Raw genomic sequence first — 23587 nt, 5'->3', positions numbered from 1 at the left:
ATACAGGATTCATCTGGCTGGCCATCCTTACACTTTTCCTATATCCTGATTGCCCCCCTCCTCCTGAAATTCACCTCACATGTGAACACCCTTAACGTGAACCTTGCTGAATTAAGAGTAGTTCCCTATGGCTAACATAGCTTAGGTTTGACTGATGGTTGAAGGATGAGCTCTGATCAGCTTAAACCTTTTGCTTAATGTAGCTAAAATGGATTACTAAGAGCCATGTGACACAGAAAGCAGATTTTTTTGGGGGGGAGGAGTTATTGGGCAAGAGTTTCCTCGTTCTTTGCATGCTTAATGCCCACTTAACGCCCATTTTAGCGCTGAAATGACGTATAATACCCAGATTAGGCACAAAATGGAAACTGTCGGACATTTTTCGGAAACTTATCACTGAGCGTTACTTTCCCCATGTGCATAACGCTGGGGAAAAAATAATACCGCCTGCCCACTTTTTGGGGGAGGGAAATCATCAGAATGGGCAAAATCAACGTCCATACTATCACCCAGCGTTATTTTCTGCACGGAATTAATGGCGAGATTCAATAATACCGCCCGCCCATTTTTTTGTCGTAAAGAGCACATTTGGCGAAACTAACGCCCAGGAGATCGGCCACCATCACTTTCACCACCTCGTACACATATCGCCCACAATATCGCTGGCCTGAAAAAAACGGCCATAAATAGTGGACTAAGTCCAGCGGTGTGGCTGCCATTTTTAAAATCGCAGGTCGCTTCATTCAAAAGGCTGCTTCAACTTCGGGGGAGTTTGCTTTGACTCTGGAGTTCTTCTCAGGTGAAGTGACCATCTCAATGGACATATTTTCAGACTCTGGACTATTGGGGGTTTACTGTAGGTGTATTTTAGTGAGGAAATTATTGCTTCTGATCAATCGCTATTATACTTTCATTGCAATGGGGCCAGCCATTTCTCAGCCTGCATCGATTAATACGCAGATGCTGCAGAGTCAGATGGCTCAATGTGTGATGCACATCCTTATCACCCCAATTTAAGAAGTGCAAGAATGAGGAGGAGGGCCAGACCATACACACCCCGCACGTACAGGGAACAGAGGTCTTACCTCGACGTAATCCGACCACACCTGCCTTCGGAGACTGCGCTTCCACAAGGTGGTGATCAATGAAATATGTGAGCTCATCAGGCCACATATGCAGCCTGCCATCAGGATATCAGTGTTGGTCGAGGTCAAGGTCACCGCGGCACTGTCTTTTTACACGTCCGGTTCCTTTCGGGCCTCCACGGTCGAGATTTCCCCTCTGTCTCACCATGCAATCCATCGCTGCATTAGACAGGTCACAGAGGCCCTGTACGCGAAAAGGATGAACTTTATCAGCTTCCCCATGACCACGGAGGCTCAGATTGACAGGGTGGGAGCATTCTACCACATTGCTAAGTTCCCCAGGGTGCAGGGAGCTATACAGTGCACTCACATCACCATGCGGCCACCTTCTCAGGACCCGGGGCATTTTCGTAACAGAAAAAGATTTCACTCCCTGAAGGTCCAACTAGTTGTCGACCACAACCAGATCATCATGGCAGTGAATGCCAAATGTCCAGGCAGCTTCGATGAGGCTCACATCCTGCGTGAGAGCGCTGTCTCTGACATCTTTAAGAGTCAGCACAAGGACAATGCTGGATGCTTGGTGATAACCGATATGGCCTAGCCACCTGGCTGATGACCCCCCCTGAGTGACACCCTCACCGAGGCCGAGAAGCGATACAACCGGAGCCACAGAGACACATGCAATGTGGTCCACAAAACAGTAACGCTTCAGATGTCTGGACCACTCAGTAGGGGAGCTACAATGCAACCCTGAGCAAGTGGGTAAATTCGTGGTCATGTGCTCCATGCTGCACAATCTGGCTATCAGGAGGGGCCAAGAATTTCCAGAAAGGATTGATGGCCACCTCAGGAGAGAGAGGAACAGGACAACTAGAGGCTTGATGCTGAACTAGGGGCAGACAATCAGGCTGGCTAAGCAACCATGCCCACGACCCCCAGGAAAGGGCCAGTGGTGGCTACATAGCTGCAAGTCTCTTACGTTAGGAACTGATAGCTGAACGATTTGCCTGAAAGAACGTTGCTGTGAGTGACAACGCTGACACACTGCTGTGTGTGTGCAGCTCAGACATCAATGGTGGGCATCACCTTGGTGCCAGTTAAAGTTTACGTTGATTGAAGTTAAGTTTTATTTAACCCTTTCATGTTAAGGAATCACCAGTGTGTAACGGTGCGGCAATCTGAGACAATGCGCAACAAGGTTATGTTCAATAAAAAACATTTTATACCAACATTGGTCTGAAATCATAAGTGTCACAGGCAAAAACAGACACCTCCGCCCACACTCCACTTTTGCCACCATTGACATCAATCAAATGTTCATCATGTCCAGCAACACAGAATATAAATGCAAAGCAGGAGGGTGGTCCCCTCCCCCATACATTACAACAAATTGCATTGACCCAGATGGAGATATAACACAGCCATCACCTGCGGACATGCACCTCCCTTTCCTTCACTCCTCGCCTTCTTCTCCCCACCTCTACCCGTTCCCCTCCTTGCTCCATGGCGCCTGGCCGAGGAGCTCCTCAGACAGTGCCTCATTGCGGGGGATGAAGGCAGAGATGGTGGTTGCACAGGTATGGGAGCGGGGGTTGCCGAGGGGGCAACATTCTCTGATGCAGAAGCAGGATCTTGGTCCTTGCTCTCATCTGTCGTTCGCAGTGGTAGTGCGGAATCTAGGGGTGGAGTGCTGCACTCGGGGACCACTGGGAGGCATGTGCCAGCAGTGTTGCTGGCTATTGCATCCAGGTCCTCCACCATCCGCGGAATGTACTCAGTCATGGTGGCCAGATGTCGGGATATGCCCCCCAATGCTTTGATGAGCTGGTCACCAATATCTTCAGTCCTCCTGGACAATGGTACCATCTCTCCGCTCTCATGTTGCGCTCATGGACCAGACCTGCCGCGTCGACGAGGCCTCCGCGGGGTCGTCGCCATCCTGGGGACAAATGGGGTGCCCTGTGGCAAGGTGCTTGGAGCCGGTACCTCCAGAGTGGAGGCGGGAATGACCGGAGGACCACTAGATGGCCTTGGGGTGGAATGGCTTCTGGAGCGTGGCGATGCAGGTTTCTCGAAGTAGGATCGTCCAGAGAGTCGGGCCCCGCGCCCCCACCTTCTGGCCTCTGTGGTCTTGCCTGAGGCCAAATGAGGTTATTAGAGGAGGAGGGGGTGCTATGGTCACAAGGTGAGTCCAGCGCTACACACAGCATATGCACGACAAAAGCACCACCGCTATCAACATCATCACAGACATCACATTTCATGACCATCAAAACATTTGCAGTGCAATGATTTTCATTAGACCAGTATTATTTCTATGATAATTGTAGAAATCATCTATCATATATGATTATTCGGATATGAGTGTGTGTGGCATCTATTGACTTCACGATACGCAATGGTGTAAGCTTTACTCACATGACATCACTTCAGGGTCTGCAGATGCTTCCGTGATTGCCAAGGTTTGCTTCCCCATGAGTGCGAGCACCCACTCCTCCATCTCAGTGATGTCGCTGGGGACTGGTGGCCCCCCACCCGTTCACCTCTGCACAGACCTCATCGTCGATAGCTTCTTCTGTAAAAGGTGACAGGACAACATGGCATGAGATCATTGCGTGATATCATTGCTAGGTACTGTCACAGAGACTGATACAGCACATAACCGACGTAATCATGATTATTTTGATAATTATCATTCTTTACCTAAAGACGTGCACCGTGACCGCAGGCTTTGAGTAAAACATTCCCAGTAAAAGTGAAAGACCTCACATCTGATGATAGTCACTCATGACTCTTACAAATCAAATTACATAAATACATAAGTACATGTAAATAAATGTAATATTTACTCTTGCGGATCCCACAAGGTTGTTCCATCGTTTGCGGCATTGGTTGCCCTCACGCACCTCGTTGGTCGCCGACGAGACCACCTCTGCTATCTCGGTCCATATCTTCTGGTAGGCCTTTGAGGTGGGCTTCCCACGCCCTCCCTGTGTCAAATCACCCCAGCGTAACCCGACCTCCTGCAGGAGGGAGGCATTTGCCTCATCTGAGAACCTCCTCGCTCTTTTGCGCCCTCCAATGTGCTCCTCTCCCACCTCACTGCTCTCTCCAGCGTCAGTCTCCACAGCGTGCTGTGATGCCCCCTCCTCTCTCTGCATTATAAGCACCAAATTCGGGCAAATATGTGGCTGGTAACAGCTCCATTTTGTTTCTCTATTTACTGTAAAGCTCTAAACTCTCCCTCCTTCCTCCCAAAGCAGCCACACCGCAGCCACACACACCTTCAGTCCCTCTCAGCTCCCTCTCTCTCTGTCTCCTCTTCTGCACATGTCATGATGACCCTTGACCTCCTGAATCACGGGAATCAAGCGTTGCCATGCCGTTGCTAAGGACGGCGACACTTTAGTGCAAAAGGTCAGCGAGATTTAATACTACCGCCCAATTTCAAAAATGGAGACTAGGTGCTTTGAGAATGGACAAGAAGCCGGCGATCTGAAAACCCATTTTTACCACCCACACCGGAAATAATTTTGGGGCGATCTGCACAAAAGTTTAAAATCTAGCCCATTAAGTATGAAAAAAAATTTGCACTTTTATGCCTGAATGGTGAGAAGCAATATAGATTTACAACACAATAGGTTCCAGCAGAACAGTTACTCAATAAATTTATTGTTTTGTTGATTTCAAACAAGTACAACAACAACTTGTATTTGTCATGTTTCTAACTACAATGTAACACCACTGTATTACTGTATACACTCAACTTAGATGCACACCTTGACCACACGGGGTGAACTTGTGGGAAATACTCCTTACCTGATCACACAGGTATATAAAGGGAGGTCCCACGCAGGGTCGTCTCTTCTAGAGACCTGTAATAAAGAGCTAAGGTCACAGGGTGGCCTTGTCCCTGGAATGTGCCTCGTGTGATTTCATGCTGTAGAATAAGGACTTTACATTGGCGACGAGAAACGGGAATTCACGACCCACGAGAATGGCCACCAGTAGCACAGAGGAACTGTACTGTGTTGGGGAAGACTGGGACGATTTTGTCGAGAGGCTTCAGTAAAGCTTCGTTACGAAAGACTGGCTGGGGGATGCAGCGGCCGACAAGCGACGGGCTCATCTCCTGACCAGCTGCGGGCCAAAGACTTACGCGCTCATGAAGGGCTTACTAGCACCCGAAAAGCCGTCGGACAAAACCTTTGAAGAGCTTAGTAAATTAATCGGGGAGCACCTCAAACCGGCGAGCAGGATACACATGGGCCCGACACAGATTCTACACCCACCGACGTCGTGAAGGACAGAGCATACCAGGCTTTGTAGCTGACCTCCGACATTTGGCCAGCCTCTGTAAGTTCACAGACGTCTGCAGGGGGGAGATGCTAAGGGACTTCTTTATCGGGGGTATCGGTCATGCGGGAATTTTTCGCAAGTTAATTGAGACCAAGGACTTGACCTTGGAAGCGGCAGCGTTGTTAGTTCAAACTTTCATGGCGGGGGAGGAAGAGACGAAAACGATTTACGCACGCAATTCTGCCTCTAACACGGCGATGGATCAGGGAGTCAACATCATCAATGCTACTCAGAGCCCCGCAGGCAGGCAGGGGCAGTCCGACATTTACCAGGCAGCAATAGACCCCAGAGCAGGACCTCAACAGAGACAATGGAAGGCTGAAACAATCATGCCATCACAGTAGACAATGCGGCCCGGGATGGGGCCATTGACACCCACTAATAGGGTACTTAAGAGCAGTCAAAGGGACAGCCAGTGCTGAATTACTGGCCATAGTCCCTTTGTCCCCAACAATGGAAACTTTAACTCATGCTGGAGGTGTGGGGGAAAACACTCAGCCAGATCTTGCAGATTCCAACAGTTTGTATGCAGAAACTGCAATCTCGTGGCCATTTAGCTCGAATGTGTAGGAAACCTGCAACCAGACTTATATATGAGGCAGGTGGACCAGACGAGGGTTCTGTGAGGCAGGATGACTTTTGGGGCAAATCGATGGACGCCGAGGTTCAGCGGGTCCATGCGGCGAATATTCACAGTTTATACACCAAAACGCCATCAATGATGATGAGGGTTTTGTTGAACGGTATCCCAGTACGCATGGAGCTGGACACTGGGACCAGCCAGTCACTCATGGGCGTTCAGCAATTTGAGAAGCTATGGCCACTCAAAGCCAGTAGACCCAAATTAGAACGTATTGAGACACAATTACAGACTTACACCAAATAAATAATTCCGGTGCTAGGCAGTGCAATGATGGCTGTCACACACAATGGGTTAGTGAACCGGCTGCCACTCTGAATTGCCCCGGGCAATGGTCCCGCTCTGTTGGGGAGGAGCTGGTTAGCCGAGATGAACTGGAAATGGGGGAGGTGTTCATGCAATGTCCTCGGTGGAGCGAAGTTCGTGCTCACAAGTCCTACAACAATTCGAGTCACTATTCCAACCGGGCGTCGGGACTTTCAAAGGCACTAAAGTAATGATACACATCACCCCGGACGCCAGCCCAATGCACCACAAAACCAGGGCGGTGCCGTATGTGATGCGGGAAAAAATCGAGAGCGAATTGGACCGGCTGTTGCGAGAGGGCATCATCTCGCCTGTTGAATTCAGCAACTGGGCGAGCCCCATCATTCCCGTTCTAAAAGCGATTGGCTCTGTCAGGATCTGTGGCGACTACAAGGCCACCATCAATCGGGTGTCCTTACAAGACAATACCCGCTCCCAAGAGCGGAGGACCTCTTCGTCACGCTGGCAGGCGGCAAGTTGTTCACCAAGTTGGACCTCACTTCAGCCTATATGACCCAAGAACTGGCCGATGAATCCAAACTACTGACCACCATCACCACGCACAAAGAATTGTTTGCGTATAAAAGGTGCCCGTTTGGCATTCGATCAGCGGCCACAATTTTTCAACGTAACATGGAAAGCCTGCTTAAATCCATTCCAGGAACGATCGTATTCCAGGACGACATCCTCATCACGGGTCGAGACACTGAGGGACACCTCCACAACCTGGAGGAGGTGCCAAGCCACCTGGACCTGGTAGGCCTGCGACTCAAGAAGTCTAAATGCATGTTCTTAGCTCCTGAGGTTGAGTTTCTGGGCAGGAGGGTTGCTGCAGATGGGATTCGGCCCATCGAATCCAAAACAGAGGCGATTCGACGAGCACCCAGGCCCTGCAACACATCGGAGCTGCGTTCATTCCTGGGACTGTTGAACTATTTCGGGAACTTTCTGCCGAACTTGAGCACGTTGTTGGAGCCGCTACATGTAAGGGTTGCGATTGGTTTTGGGGGGACTGTCAGAAACGGGCTTTTAATCGGGTGCGAAACCTACTTTGTTCAAACAAGTTGTTGACCCTGTACGACCCCTGTAAACGTTTAGTTCTGACATGTGATGCATCGTCCTATGGGATTGGGTGCATGTTGCAGCAGGGTAATGCTGAGGGTCGGCTTATGCCTCTAGGTTGCTCTCTCAAGCAGAATGGGGCAATGGGATGGTCGAGAAGGAAGCGCTTGCATGTGTCTATGGTGTAAAAAAAATGCATCAGTACCTCTTCGGTAGGAAGTTTGAATTAGAGACGGACCACAAGCCACTCACATCCCTGTTGTCAGACAGCAAGGCTGTCAATGCCAAAACATCAGCTCGCAAACAGCGGTGGGCTTTCACGCTAGCTGCTTATGACTACTCCATCCGGCACCAGCCCGACACTGAAAACTGCACTGACGCGCTCAGCCGGCTCCTACTGGCCACCACCAAGGCGGCAGCTGAGCAAAGCGCTGAGATGGTCATGGCTGTCGATGCCTTTGACAGTGCAGGCTCCCCCATCACAGCCCACCAGATCAAAATCTGGACAAACAGAGATCCCCTCCTATCCTTGATTAAAAAATGTGTCCTGACTGGGGATTGGGCGCCCGCACACGGAGCATGCCCTGAGGAGGTCAGACCGTTCCACAGGCGGATGGATGAGCTCTCCATCCAAGCCAACTGCCTACTATGGGGCAGCCGGGTAGTCATGCCCCAGAAGGGCAGGGAGGCATTCATCAGGGAACTCCACAGCGAGGACCCAGGCATTGTGCTGATGAAGGCCATTGCCCGGTCACACGTTTGGCGGCCTGGAATTGATTCAGACTTGGAACACTGTGTTCGCAGGTGCACGACCTGTGCCCAGCTGGGTAATGCCCCCAGGGAGGCCCCGCTAAGTCCGTGGCCCTGGCCCACCAAGCCATGGTCACGCATTCACATTGAATACGCGGGCCTGTTCATGGGGAAGATGTCCCTCATTGTAGTAGATGCGTACTCGAAATGGATCGAGTGCATCATCCTGAATTCTTGCACATCATCCATCACCGTGGAAAGCCTATGTGCGATCTTTGCAACCCATGGCTTGCCGGACATCCTGGTTAGTGATAATGGCCCGTGTTTCACGAGCTATGAATTCCGGGAGTTTATGTCGGGCAATGGCATCAACCACGTCAGGACTGCGCCATTCAAGCCGGCCTCCAATGGCCAGGCGGAATGGGCAGTCCAAATCATTAAGCAAGGTATGCTCAGGATTCAAGGACCCTCCCTACAATGCCACCTATCGTGCCTCCTGTTGGTCTATAGATCCCGCCCGTACTCATTCATGGGGGTCTCGCCCGCAGAGCCACTCATGAAACGGACACTCAAGACTCGGTTGTCCCTCATCCACCCAGTCCTGACCAACATAGTTGAGGGCAAGTGCAAGTCACAAAAAAAAAAACCATGACCGTAATTCAAGGGGGAGATGTATACAAATAAATGACCCTGTATTCGTCCTCAATTACGCCATGGGGCCCAAATGGCTTGAGGGTACTGTAATTGACAAAGAGGGGAATAGGGTCTTTGGGGTAAAACTCAACAATGGCCAGATATGCCATAAGCATCTGGACCAAGTAAAAAAAAGGTTCAGCATGGACACGGAGGAACCTGAAGAAGACCATGAGATGGAGCTCACACCCCCGCCAGTGAACGAGCAACAAGAGCAATCAGAAGAATGCACAGTCCCTGAGGTCAGCCCGGACAGGCCGGAATCACCACAGATTCAGTCAGTGGCCAACAACCAGAGCCCCAACTGCGGCACTCCACGAGGGAGCGTAGACCACCTGAAAGACTAAACATATGATCCCAATAAGACTTTGGGGGGGGGCGGGGAAGGTGATGCCATGTTTGTAACTACAATGTAGCACCACTGTATTACTGTATACACTCAACTTAGATGCAATCCTTGACCACAGGGGGTGAACCTATGGGAGACACTCCTTACCTGATTACACAGGTATATAAAGGGAGATCCCATGCAGGGTCATCTCTTCTGGAGTCCTGCAATAAAGAGTTAAGGTCACAGAGTGGCCTTGTCCCTGGAATGTGCCTCATGTGGTTTCATGCCGTAGAGTAAGGACTTTACAGTATTTATGTAGCGTTTTAATGTAGTAAAAGATCCCAAGGCACTACACAGGGGTATTATCAAAAAAAGTGTCAAGTATCTCACACTACTGTACATAACTGTATCTTACCATGCTATACATGACTGTAACAAGAGATGACCTGTAACCACGAGCTTATCTTACAATCAGGGGTGCACTTGCAGGAGACACTGCATACCTGTCCCACACAGGTATATAAAGACAGGTCTCAGGCAAGTGTGGCATTCGAGAGCTGTGTAATAAAGGTGCAGGTCCTGAGCGACGTTGACTTCAGCATGTGCCTCGTGTGAGTTTGTACTGCAGGGACAGGACTTTACAGTGACGACAAGTTACGGGATTACAGAATCCACAGAATGGCGACCAATGGCTCAGATGAAAAATACAATGCTGGAGATAATTGGGAGGACTTTATAGAAAGGCTCCAGCAAAGCTTTGTAACCAAAGACTGGTTAGGCGATGATAAGGCAGACAAGAGAAGAGCCCATCTCTTGACCAGCTGTGGCTCGAAAACATACGCCTTAATGAAGGACCTGCTGGCACCCGAGAAACCAGCAAGCAAGACGTTTGAAGAGTTGAGCACACTGGTAAGAGACCACCTGAAGCCAGCGAGCAGCCTACATATGGCCAGACACAGGTTCTACAACTGCAGACGCTGTGTGGGCCAGAGCATACCCGACTTCGTGGCGGAACTTCGGAGGTTGGCTAGCTTATGTGAGTTCTCCGATGAACTAAGGAGGGAAGTACTGAGAGATTTCTTATTGAGGGAATAGGCCACGCAGGCATATTCTGAAAGCTCATAAAGACCAAGAACTTGACCCTAGAGGCAGCAGCACTGGTTGCACAGACATTCTTGGCAGGAGAAGAAGAAACGAGGTTGATCTACACTGTGGGTACGACAACTAACGAAACATCGGAACAAGGGGTTCACAGCGTGGAACAAGCCGCTACCCCCACACACAGACAAAGGCAGGAGAGCAGGCCCTCAACAGCAGGCACTGGGGCCAGAAGCCATCAAGGGCCACAGGAACGGTCGTTCACACCTCATCAACCCACAATGCGAGCAATCAACTACAAACTGAGAGAAGCTCAAAAGAGATCAGCCAGACGCAGCTCATCCTTTGGAAACAATGGAAGCGGTCTGTGCTGGTGATGTGGGGGAAGGCACTCATCAAGGGGGTGTCGATTTCAGCTTGCTGTTTGCAGAAACTGCGACTATACAGGGCATCTGGCCTGCATGTGCAGAAAAACGGCAGCTCGGCTGGTATACGAGTCGGAAGGGTTGGAAAGCGGACCAGAAGACAGTGGGGACAGTACCCAGGACACCGAGGAGCAGCGGGTCAACACGATCAATGGCCACTGCTCTTACAACAAGACGCCCCCAATAATGATGAGGGTCCTACTCAACGGGATACCCGTTAACATGGAGCTGGATACGGGAGCGAGTCAATCTTCTCATGAGCGCTCAACAATTTGAACAGCTGTGGCCGCACAAAAGAGACAGACCAAAGCTCACAAGGGTTGACACCAAACTAAGGACCTATACCAAAGAAATCATCCCAGTCCTTGGCAGCGCCATGCTCTCAGTCACACACAAAGGGACAGTGAACCGACTTCCCCTGTGGATTGTTCCCGGAGATCTCCCAGCACTGCTGGGGAGAAGCTGGCTGGCAAAACTAAACTTGAAATGTGATGATGTTCACACCAGATCGTCAGAGGAATGGACCTCCTGCTCAACAGTTCTAAGTCGATTTGAACATCTCTTTCAGCCAGGTGTGGGCACCTTCAAAGGGGCTAAAGTCAAAACCTACATCACACAGGATGCTAGACCGGTCCATCACAAAGGCTAGAGCTGTGCCTTATGTGATGAGGGAAAAGATTGAACATGACTGGACAGGCTTCTGCGGGAAGGCATTATCTCACCCGTGGAATTTAGCGACTGGGCAAGTCCCATTGTCCCAGTTATGAAGCCTGAAAGGATCCGTACGAATCTGTGGGGACTACAAATCTTCCATAAACAGAGTCTCCCTACAGCACCAATACCCGCTGCCCAGAGCGGAGGACTTATTTGCCACATTGGCTGGAGGAAAACTTTTCTCAAAACTAGGTCTCACATCTGCGTACATGATGCAAGAATTGACCGACGAGTCTAAGCTACTCACCACCATCAACACACATCGAGGCCTTTTCATGTACATTCGACATCAGGTCGGCAGCTGCTATATTCCAGCGCAACATGGAGAGTCTGCTCAAGTCCATCCCGGGGACGGTTGTATTTCAAGACGACATACTTATCACGGGCAGGGACACCGACTCCAATCTCCGCAATTTGGAGGAAGTACTAAAGCGGTTGGATCGGGTAGGCCTAAGAGTTAAGAAATCCAAGTGCCTGTTTCCCGCACCCGAGGTTGAATTTTTGGGCAGAAGGATTGCCGCTGATGGAATCCGCCCAACAGAGTCCAAAACCGAAGCAATTCGCCTGGCACCCAGGCCCCGGAATGTCTCGGAACTGCGCGCCTTTCTCGGGCTACTCAATTATTTTGGGAACTTTATGCAGAACTTAAGCACGCTGCTGGAGCCTCTCCATGTGCTATTCAGAAAGTGGTGCGATTGGTTTTGGGGGGACGCCCAGGAATGCGCCTTCAATAAGGCACGCAACCTTCTGTCTTCCAACAGTGTTTTGGCTTTCTTTGATCCAGGTAAAAAGCTAGCTCTTACATGTGATGTGTCAGCGTACGAGGTCGAGTGCGTTTTACAACATGTCAATAGTGTGGGTAAATTACAACTCATAGCTTATGCCTCCAGGTCACTTTCGCGGGCAGAGCGCGGGTACGGAATGGTGGAGAAGGAGACGCTCGCATGTGTGTATGGTGTCAAAAAGATGCACCAATACCTTTTCGGGGCCAAGTTCGCTTTAGAAAGCGACCACAAGCCCCTCGCGTCCCTACTATCTGAGAGCAAGGCAATAAGCGCCAATGCCTCGGCACACATTCAATGGTGGCCACTCATGCTGGCCTCTTACGGTTACACCATAAGGCACAGACCAGGCACAGACAACTATGCCGACGCGCTTAGCAGGCTACCCTGGTGACCACGGAAGGGTCTGACGAACAGGACTGTGAGATAGTCATGGCAATCAATGCCTTTGAGTCCACAGGTTCGCCAAATCAGAGCCTGGACGACCAGCGACCCCACGTTATCCCTAGTAAAAAGATGTGTCTTAACTGGTGACTGGGCAGAGACTCGCGATGCCTGCCGCAAGGAGATCAAACCTTTCCATAGGCGCATGCATGAGCTGTCACTACAAGCAAACTGCCGAGTAGTTATGCCTCTGCGAGGCAGGGAGGTATTTGTCCGGGGGCTCCACCGCGAGCATCCGGGGATCGTTCTCATGAAGGCCATAGCCAGATCTCACGTCTGGTGGCCTGGCATTGACGCAGACTCGGAGCTCTGTGTCAGACGGTGCACCATTTGTGCCCAACTCAGTAATGCCCCCAGGGAGGCCCCCCTGAGCCCCTGGCCCTGGCCCATCAAACCGTGGTCGCGGGTGCACATAGACTATGCGGGCCCATTCATGGGCAAAATGTTCCTCGTAGTTGTAGATGCATTTTCAAAGTGGATCGAATGCACCATTTTAAACTCGAGCACCACCTCCACCACTGTGGAGAGCCTTGGAACCATGTTCGCAATGCACGGCATTCCTGACATATTGGTCAGTGATGATGGTCCATGCTTCACCAGCGCAGAATTCCAAGATTTTATGAGTGACCACGGCATAAATCACGTTAGGATGGCACCGTTCAAGCCGGCCTCCAACAGCCAGGCGGAGCGAGCAGTGCAGATCATTAAACAAGGCATGCTCAAAATTCAAGGTCCCACGCTGCAGGGCCGCCTGTCGCGACTGTTGCTGGCATACAGATCTCGTCCGCATTCATTGACTGGAACTCCCCCCACGCAACTACTAATGAAACGGACCTTGAAAACAAGGCTCTCATTAATTCTCCCAGACATGCATGACATCGTTGAGGCAAAGCGCCGTAAGCTAACTGAGTACCATGACCAAAATTCGAGGAGGAGGTGGAATGAGATAGGGGACAAAGTGTTTGTGCTAAACTATGGCAGGGGTCCCAAATGGCTTGCAGGGACAGTAACAGGCAAGGAAGGAAACAGGGTACTGGTGGTACTAATGGACAATGGCCAAACCTGCCGGAGGTATGTAGACCAAGTCAAAAGTAGATTTACCAACAACACTGCTGAACCAGAAGCAGGCTACAATGTGGAACTCATACCACACCTGGTGGACAGACAGGGGGAACAACCTGAGGAAAGGGCAATCCCAACAGACAGCCCAGGCGAGACATCAACAATCATACTGAACGAAACAGACAGCCCAGGCGAGATACCAGCAATCACACCGAAAGAAAAACAGGCACCAAGGCAAACAACTGAACCACAACTAAGACGCTCCACGCGAGAGCGTAGACCACCTGAGAGACTGAACCTATAAAGACAATAAGACCTTGGGGGAGGATGATGTCATGTATCTCACACTACTGTACATAACTGTATCTTACCATGCTATAGATGACTGTAACAAGAGATGAATTGTAACCACGAGCTTACCTTACCACCAGGGGTGCACTTGCAGGAGACACTGGATACCTGTCCCAGACAGGTATATAAGGACAGGTCTCAGGCAAGCGTGGCATTCGAGAGCTGTGTAATAAAGGTGCAGGTCCTGAATGACCTTGACATCAGCATGTGCCTTGTGTGAGTCTGTACTGCAGGGACAGAACTTTACAAAAAGTTTGACACCAAGCCACATGAGGAGATATTAGGGCAGATGACCAAAAGCTTAATCAAAGAAGTAGGTTTTAAGGAGTGTCTTAAAGGAGGAAAGAGAAGTCGAGAGGCGGAGAGCGTTATGGGGGCATTCCAGAGCTGAGGGCCCAGGCAGCTGAAGGCACAGCCGCCAATGGTGGAGCGATTAAAATCAGTGATACTTAAAAAGCCAGAATTTGAGGAGTGCAGATATCAAAGAGGGTTGTGGGGTTGGAGGAGATGGCAGAGATAGGGAGGGGTGAGGCCATGGAAACAAGGCTGAGAATTTTTAAGTTGAGGTGTTGTTTATCCGCAAGCACAGGGTTGATGGGTAAACGGGACTTGGTGCGAGTTAGGACACAAACAGCAGAAGTTTGGATGACCACAAGTTTCTGGAGGGTAGAAAATGGGAGGCCAGCTAGGAGTGCGTTGGAATTGACAAGTCTAGAGGTAACAAAGGCGCGTATGATGGCTTCAACAGCGGATGAGCTGAGGAAGTAAACCAGTGCTTTAAAAAATAAAATCAGGCAACTTCTGTCTCCGAAAAATCAAGATCAGTGTGACCAAAAAGCAATGAACCCATCACCAGAATATTCGTAACTTTCTCGTAAAAAATGTTTCTGAGTACCATTGGTGTAATAATGACTTACATGGTTGTTTTTGAAGGCCTGGGTTACAGAAAGCCTGTAAAGATTTACATTTCAGAGCTTTGAATTAGAGGTTGACGCAGCCAATAAAGACGTCTATTGGCAACTCGATGCTGGATTGAGGTGCCAGCGACCAGGAATGAATGAACCAGGATTTCCCTGTGTAAGCACCATTGAAAAATATTGACTTACGAGAAAACCATGTGCAGTCTGCGGGCAGACAAATGCTGCTTCTTGCGAGGGCACGCGGGTTTATTTATCCTTGTCAATTGAAATAAACAGAAGCCAGCAGAGAGTAAAAGGCGTTTCTTGTTGGAGCAGCTGCTTTATTTATTGGATCAATAAATTATTTCAGGGGAGCGGGGTGTTGGCGGGGGTGCGGGGGTGTGGGTTTATGAAACAGAAAGCCTATGTGCAGTGTGACTGAAGAGGTGGCACTCCTCCCTTCACTCCCCGCTGGATACAAGGCCACAGTTGGCAGCAAGGCAGACCCGGCTTAATGAATGGAATGATTGTAGCTCTGCCAGCTTCATACTCAGGGTTGAAACCAATTTCCTTCCCATCCCCTGGAAAAAAAATAATTAAAAACCTCATTAACTATAACTTGAACACCATCATTTACCTAACGAGAAGCAAGTTGCGGTTTAAACTAATATTATATTTGGTGAATGTTCAATAGACAAACATCTGTTTTCATAAAAAATAACTCCATCCATTTAGGATCTTATTACCTGCATACTATATTACAGGAGCAATAAAATCGGGAAGAATGAATTCTTGGTTAGCAAACAATTTGCTTTTGTGTTCATAGGAATTTCCTTACTTTATTAGTTTAACTCTTTCTTCTTACTTTCTTTCCAAAAGAGGGTTTTCTGGAACAGGTTTTTTCTCTCATATTTTTATTCACACAAAGGCCAAGTGGTTTGCCCTTTCTTTAAGTGAGTGTTTTAGCTCCTTCAGAACTGACTCCCATGAGCAACCTGATTTGAGTTTGACTAAACTGCGTCTAAAGTAACTGCCGAAGTCTCTCATTAACCACATTTAAGATGAGCACAGACAGCCAGTGCTAAGAGGCGGCAGCAGATTTGGATATGATTCCAGAGTGGTGGGATACTGAATCTGTCAGTTCCATTGAGCAGACGATCACAAGGAGCATCACAGAATGAGCTTTAATGACATATTCAATTTAGTTCTCAGTTTTGATGCAGAGATGTATGTAAACGCATGAGTGAGAAAGGAACAGAAGGATATGTTGATGGGGTTAGATGAAATGGGGCGTGAGGAGGCTCGAGTGGAGCATCGACCAGTTGGGCTGAATGGCCTATTTCGGTGCTGTACATTTTATGTAATTCTATCTAAGATGGCAGCCAGTGAGGCTGCCTGTCTCCCTCTAAAATATACAATCCTTCGCTGCTTTGCTGTGACATCCTCTTCCATCTCGTGCATTGCCTTCCAGAAACTCTGGTCCCCAATTAAGCTATTGGTCATCTATTTAGTGATTGTCTTTTGACATACCAGCTGTGGCTTAGAGGACGGCACCCGTGCCTCTGGGTCTGAAGGTTGTGGGTTCAAGTTCCACTCCATTAACTGAAGCACATAATCTAGGCTGACATTCCAGAGTAGTATTGAGGAAATGGTGCACTATCAGAGGTGTCTCTTTCAGATGTAAAAGGTCCTTTAGCATTATTTGAAGAAGAGATGGGGGAGTTCTCCCAGTGTCCTGTTCTTCTCTGAAGCTAAGTTTGTATTGCTCTAGCATTCACCGGAAAAGCTCGATGAGCCATTGAGGGGTCCCATTTTGATTTTTGTGTAACTTGTTTTAAGTTAGCGTTTTGACACATGACTTTGCTGTTTTAGGACACTGGGAAAGTAGGAGAAACAGCGTTATAGTTATATTGGCCCCAAGTTTCCACATGATTTGCTCCTGATTTTTAAGAGCAACTGGTGTAGAACGGAGTATCTTAGAAATCGGAATTCTCGTCATTTAGTTTGCTCCAGTTCTAGTCAGTTAGAACAGTTTCACTTTGGAACAGAATTTTTTTTTCAAAAGGGGGCGTGTCCGGCCACTTACGCCTGTTTTCAAAGTTTCGTCAGTGAAAACGTACTCCAAACTAACTTAGAATAGAGTAAGTGAAGATTTTTCTACGCTCGAAAAAACCTTGTCTACACTTTAGAAAATCAGGCGTAGGTTACAAATCAGGCGTAGGGAATGGGGGAGGGAGGGTTTAAAGGGAAGTTTACAAACATTAAACACTTCAGTTTTACAAATAAAGAGCCATCATCAATAATAAATGATAATTACATCAATAAATCAACCAATAAATCAATCAAAAAAAATTAATAAGAAATAATTTTTTTTTTAAATCAATAAATAAAACATTTTCTACTTACCGACTGCAGCACTGGGAGCCCTCCAACAGCGTGCTGGGATGCCCCCCCCCCCCCCTCAGTGTATCTCTGTCAGTGTCTCTATCTCTCTGTCTGTCTGTGTGTGTCTCTCATTCTCTGTCTGTCAGTGTCTGTGTTTCTGACAGCGAGGGGAGGGGGAGGAGGGGGGTAGAGGGAGAGAGGGGGGCAGCAGAGGGAGGGATGGGGGAGAAGGGGGAGGGATGGGGGAGAAGGGGGAGGGGGGAGAAGGGGATAAAGGGGAGAAGGGGGAGAAAGGAGATGGGGGAAAGGAGATGGGGGGGAAAGGAGATGGGGGGAGGAGAAAGGAGATGGGGGAAGCGAGATTGGGGGGGAAGGAGATGGGGGTAAGGAGATGGGGGGAAGGAGATGGAGGGGGGAAGGAGATGGGGGGGGAAGGAGATGGCGGGGGGGGGAAAGGAGAAGGGGGAGGGAGGCTGAACGGGCCGGGCCCGAGACTTCGGGCAGGGCCCGTCCCCAGCACCAGATGTACAGGTAGGTGGCGTTGGATCGGGTCGGGGGGGTGGTAGGAGGGAGGTCGGTTCGGTTCGGGTGGGGGGGAGGGAGGGAGAGGGAGGTCAGGTCGGGGGGAGGGAGGTCAGGTCGGATCCAGTCCAGGGGGGGGGAAGCGGGAGTCGGGTCCGGTCGGGTCCGGGGGCGGGGGGGGGGGAAGCGGGAGTTGGGTCGGGTTCGGAGGCGGGGTGGGGGGGGGGGGAAGCGGGAGTCGGGTCAGGTCCGGAGGCGGGGGGGGGAGTGGGGTGGGGGAAGCGGGAGTCAGGTCGGGTCGGGTCGGGTCGGGTCCGGAGGCGGGGGGAAGCGGGAGTCGGGTCGGTGTCGGGTCCGGAGGCGGGAAGCGGGAGTCGAGTCGGGTCGGGAGGAAGCAGGAGCTGGCCATGGGAGGAGCCTTATTCACGCAACCCCAGTGAGGCCATTCGGCCAGGGCTAGGGGCTGCGTGCTTCAGGCCCCTCCCACACAGTTTTGGGCGCCTGGAGCTACTGCACTTGCGCGCCCACTGTAGCGCGCATGTGCAGAGGTCCCGGCACTGTTTTCAGCGCAGGGACCTAGCTGCGCCCCCTACAGCTCCTGCTGCGCTGCGCCGAGGGGCAGAGGACCTGCAGGGAGGTGGAGAATCTGGAGGGTTTTTTTAGGCGCACTTTGTGGCGCGAAAAACAGGCGTCCCGGTCGGGACTGCACCGTTCTAGGCGTGGCTCGAAACTTGGGCCCTATGTCTGTTATGTACTTATGAATGATTCCACAAGGCAATGTGTTGTACTCAAACTGTAGTGACCTTAGTCCTTTATTCCAAACTCCAGAGTGAAGCACAAGCATGGTGTGCAGCCTTTTATACTGGGCCCTGCTACCAGGGCCGTAAACCCCCGGTCTCCACCAGTTGCACCCTCTAGTGGTGCCAGCATGTATATGCACAGTGTAAACCTTATTGATGGTACATCAGGTAAACAAGTCTCCATCTTATGCAACCACACAGTGACTGCACAGAGAGTACATCCATAGTCTGCATATACAACAATAGTCATATCGCTGACCTCCGCTCATTGCAGGTCCTTGGAAAATCACACGCATACCCAGCATCGCTAATCGAGCAGTATGTGGCCTCACAGAAAAAAAGCAACAAATTTAACAACTCCGGGGCAGCAGTGTGAAGCTGTCTGAGGATTCGTATATGCAGCAGTGCTGTGCTCAGATATTGAAAGAGAAGCTGTTAAAGATGTGGCATGTTAGCGCTGGATATTGGAGCACCAGCATGTGGCACCACTGAACCGGGGAAAGCCTCTTTGATTGTCCAATTCCAGTAAACTCCCAATTTTAGGTACACAACATTGGGAATCATTGATCGGAGGCCGGGAGTCGAGGAAGGGAACATAGAATGGATAGTCTCCCATGTATATTTATCACTTTTCATACATTATTAACTTTGTGCAAAAGATCACCTTGTGCAATGAGGTATTTAAAATTATAAACACTTGCAGCAGCAGCAACTGAATGCATCAAGGTATGTTGTAGCATTAACATTTATTATAAGTCTGTAGAGATCCTAACCCAAGCATAGTCTTGCTCTGAGTATTTGGTGCATAGATAGATACGTCTTTCGTTTAATCATTCCAGTGTAAGTCCCTATTCAAACACTAGATTAGCTTCCTTTTGAGAGAAACAGCCCTCTAAATAGGAGAAATAATTAACTAGATTTGAGATATATGTACAAAGGTCATATGCATTAATGCATTAAACTGTTGACTTCTTACAGATATGTCGCCCTGGAGTGTTTGATACCATTATTAACTGAATGATGTAGACATTCTTGCAGACTTGTATTCACCTTTGTAACCCGAGAGACAACTGTAGTTACAGCCAGATACTTAAAGTGTTTGTTTTATAATAATCTTCACCTAAAATGACCTTCCTTGAGTGCTTTAATCAGTAATGGTATCACACAGAGTCAGTGAGAGGAGATTTCTTCTGTACACAATGTCTAACTAAACATAAACCCAGTCTTTATAAACAGAGGTATAATTTCATCACACACTGCACACTAGAAATCTTCTGCTGGTACAGTGAGTGGAGGCCAGTAATTATCACCGTACAGACCTCAGTCAATAGCTAATAGTCTTTCTCAGGTTTTTAACCACATATAGTGCCAACGTAAGAAAGCATGAAGAAAATAATATCCATTCGGTGCATTGAACCTGCTTCTTCAACAATATATACCCTTCCACGGAGTCTGTCACACCCTCTAATCTCCTGAGTTAAAGTCCTGAATAAATAGCTCTTGAACCCCAATGGTAATCAAACAAAACTCCAAACTCTCTATCCATTCTTATATCTCTAATGTTTGCCACCAATGAGTTGCCCTCCACAGGAACCACTTTCTCTCCCACCCCACCTGCAGTAGCACTGATCATTTCCTACAGAATTTACAGTCTACACTTATAGTTATACCCTTCAATCCTGCTCCCAAATAGGATATTCATCCAGCTCTTTGTAACACTGCTATTATGATATTAGTGTCCTTAGAAAATTACTACAGTCATCTAACAGCAAAATGGAAACTAGTTTCACGCTTGCACAGAAGGCTAAAATTTTTATGTAAAACAGTCATAATTATTACCACCAGGTGGCGCCATTGTTGATTTTTCAGACATTGCTTCCTTAAACCTAATGATTCAATGGCCTGCACTGGTTCAGGATCTTGGTCACATGGTACTGTGATAACATGCCTTGAAGAGTATAACTCTTTTTGGTCAGTTAGCCAACAAGAGTAGAAGACATTTCATATAATGTGGCATCAGTAGATGCGAGAAGCTGATTGCTTGTAATTTACTACAATGTAAGTTATTGACGGACAATTTCACTTAGTTTGATGTAGGGGCTAGAAATTTGCCGACTTTGCGACCGGGCTTTTGACGATATTTCACCATATTTGCTGAAAAAACAGACGGAAAGACCCGGCGGGAACTTCGGGCACCTTTTTGCAGTGACGCTTTCCACGTACCGCTGGGGAGAGGAGCGTCTCCGTACAAGACCCGAAATAGCGTTTTCGCCAAAAATTTGGCTCTCTCCGCACCCATATTCTGTGCCCAGAATACTGACAGAGTCAAACCTGTTGGTGCAGCCCTGCCAGCAGCTATAAGTATGAAGACCTGCAAAAAGGTAACTTAAAGTTTTTATTTTTTTATTATTTTTCAGCGACTTAATAGCTAAGGGTTTTGTGAATGTTTTGTGAATTTTTTTTTCCAATTTATCTTTTGGTGCATTCCGCCCTCCCAAGGGCTCTCTCACAGTGGTATCGGCCTCAGACTAAAGTTGCCGAAATTCCTGGTTTGCGCAACACAAATCCTCATGCTACGCCGATTTTTACCGCTGCGCAAATTAAAGGCTGAATATCTAGCCGACAAGTGGTAACGGAACGATAACGGTAATTTTGGCAAAAAAATATCATTTTCACTGAAAACCGAATTTCTAGCCCCAAGACTCTGGGAATAAAAATGTTAAACAAATATATATAATTCTGCCTCGTACAGAATTAATACCCTTTTATAGTAATCTTCAGTTATTAAAGTGCCGATTTTTTATTAGCTGCTCGCTTGTTTCCCAGCTGCTCCGAAATCATGGCAGGTCAGAGGTCAGTGGGAAGGGGGTGCTAAGTTCTGCCCCATAATTTTTGATCTGCTACTGCCCCATTCCTGCTCAGAAATGGGGACGAAAATCACCCTTCCATGTTCCAGTCTTCTTGACAATATCAACCTGTAGCTTACCAACAGCCTAAAAATGTTTAGGAATGACATATTATGGTGATGTATGTCCCTTCAGGCTCAATGTAATTCGTTCCAAATTGAACCATCATTATTTTCACTTTTTTTGTGGGATATTGAGAGCACTTTCTTTAATTTGGTCAAGCTTCATTAACGTTTGACAAAAGGCTGACAGAACGTAGTGCAGGTCGTAACCAGGCTGCCTAGTCTTCAATCTTATTGGATGGCATTTTCAAAGCTCATATATGGGCTAGACTTTCGGCATCTTTCCGCCTATTTAGTGCCCATATCACCGCAGAGATGCTCTTTACTGCCTATATTTGTATATAAGTAGAAACTACCACCCGTTTACCACCCATTTATTGCTGGTGATAAATTCGGCATCCAATTACCACCAGGAATGAGCGAAACAACCCATTTCCTTTTCAAAAATCTGACGTCATCGCTCATGTACCACCCAAAAGAGTGTTTATAATGGAAACTACTGCCCAAAAACTGCCCAAATTATCACCGAGCGCTAATTTCGGCAATTCGCTCATATACCGCCCAAATTACTGCCTGCCCAAAAAGAAAAAGTTGCATGCACCTAACCTTAACCCGGCGGTACGGACACCATGTTGCAAATCGGATGAAGTTGAAGAAAAGGCTGCTTAAAATTGATGGGAACATTAAAGTAATTTGCGAGTGATTTTAAGGGTGTTTTAAAATCTTGACAATCATCTGAGCACATTGCGGTCAATTTTGAATTTATATTGTGTTTGTTGAAGGACAATTCAAGAATCTTGAAGACAGAGTAGAGCATTTATAGTAATGGAGCCTGTAATTTCTCAGCCAGTATTGATCACTACTCACATGCTGCAGACTAAAGATGGGAGAAGGTTCATTGAAGAGCATTATGTGCCCAATCAAAGAGGTGGCAGACTGCTGAGGAGGAGGAGATCCTACACCAAACGCATTTACAGGGAGCAGCGTTCATACCTGAACCTGTCCGATAGAACGTGCATTAGGAGGCTGCGGTTCTGAAAGGAGGAGATATGCTAGCTGCTTAAAGGAGACCTGCAGCCTATCAGCACCATCAGGACTGTGCTGCCCACTGAGGTTAAGGTTACTGCAACACTTTCCTTCTATGCATCGGGCTCCTTTCAGGCCTCAGCTGGTGACATTTGCTGCATCTCTCAGCACACCACACATTGCTGCATTTGACAGGTGACTGAAGCCCTTTACGCACGCAGGATGGACTTTGTAAACTTCCCTATGACCAGGGAGGCACAGGGTGAGAGGGCATTGGGGTTCTCGAGAATAGCAAACTTCCCCAAGATCCAGGGTGCAATAGACTGTACGCACATCGCCATGCCCTGAATGTGCAGCTCGTTATCGACCACAAGCAAATAATCATGGCAGCAAATACCAGTTTTCCAGGGAGCATTTATGATGCGCACATCTTGCGTGAGAGCACTGTCTCCGACCTTTTTAATAGTCAGCCACAAGGTCAATGCTGGATGCTAGGTGATAACGTATAGGGCCTTGCTACCGGGCTCTCGACCCCCCCCCCACCCCACCCCACCTCTATAAGCCCCGGACAGATGCCGAGCATCGCTACAATCAGAGTCATATAGCCACATGCAATATTGTCAAAAAGACAATTGGAATGCTGAAGCAGTGCTTCAGATGCCTGGACCACTCTGGAGGCAGCCTACAATACCACCCTGAACAGGCCGCTGAGTTCATTGTGGTGTGCTGCATGTTGTATAACTTAGCTATCAGGAGGTCCACCTCAGGAGAGAGGGAAGGCAGAAGAGGAGGAGGAGGACGAGGCCCTTGAGGAGGACAAGCAGCCTGGCAATGAACCCATGCCCCCACCAACCCACCCCCCCACCCCCACACACATCACAG

This window comes from Pristiophorus japonicus, chromosome 12, assembly GCF_044704955.1.
Source record: "Pristiophorus japonicus isolate sPriJap1 chromosome 12, sPriJap1.hap1, whole genome shotgun sequence".
In the NCBI taxonomy this organism is placed as follows: domain Eukaryota; kingdom Metazoa; phylum Chordata; class Chondrichthyes; family Pristiophoridae; genus Pristiophorus; species Pristiophorus japonicus.
Note: the sequence above shows the minus strand (reverse complement) of the source record.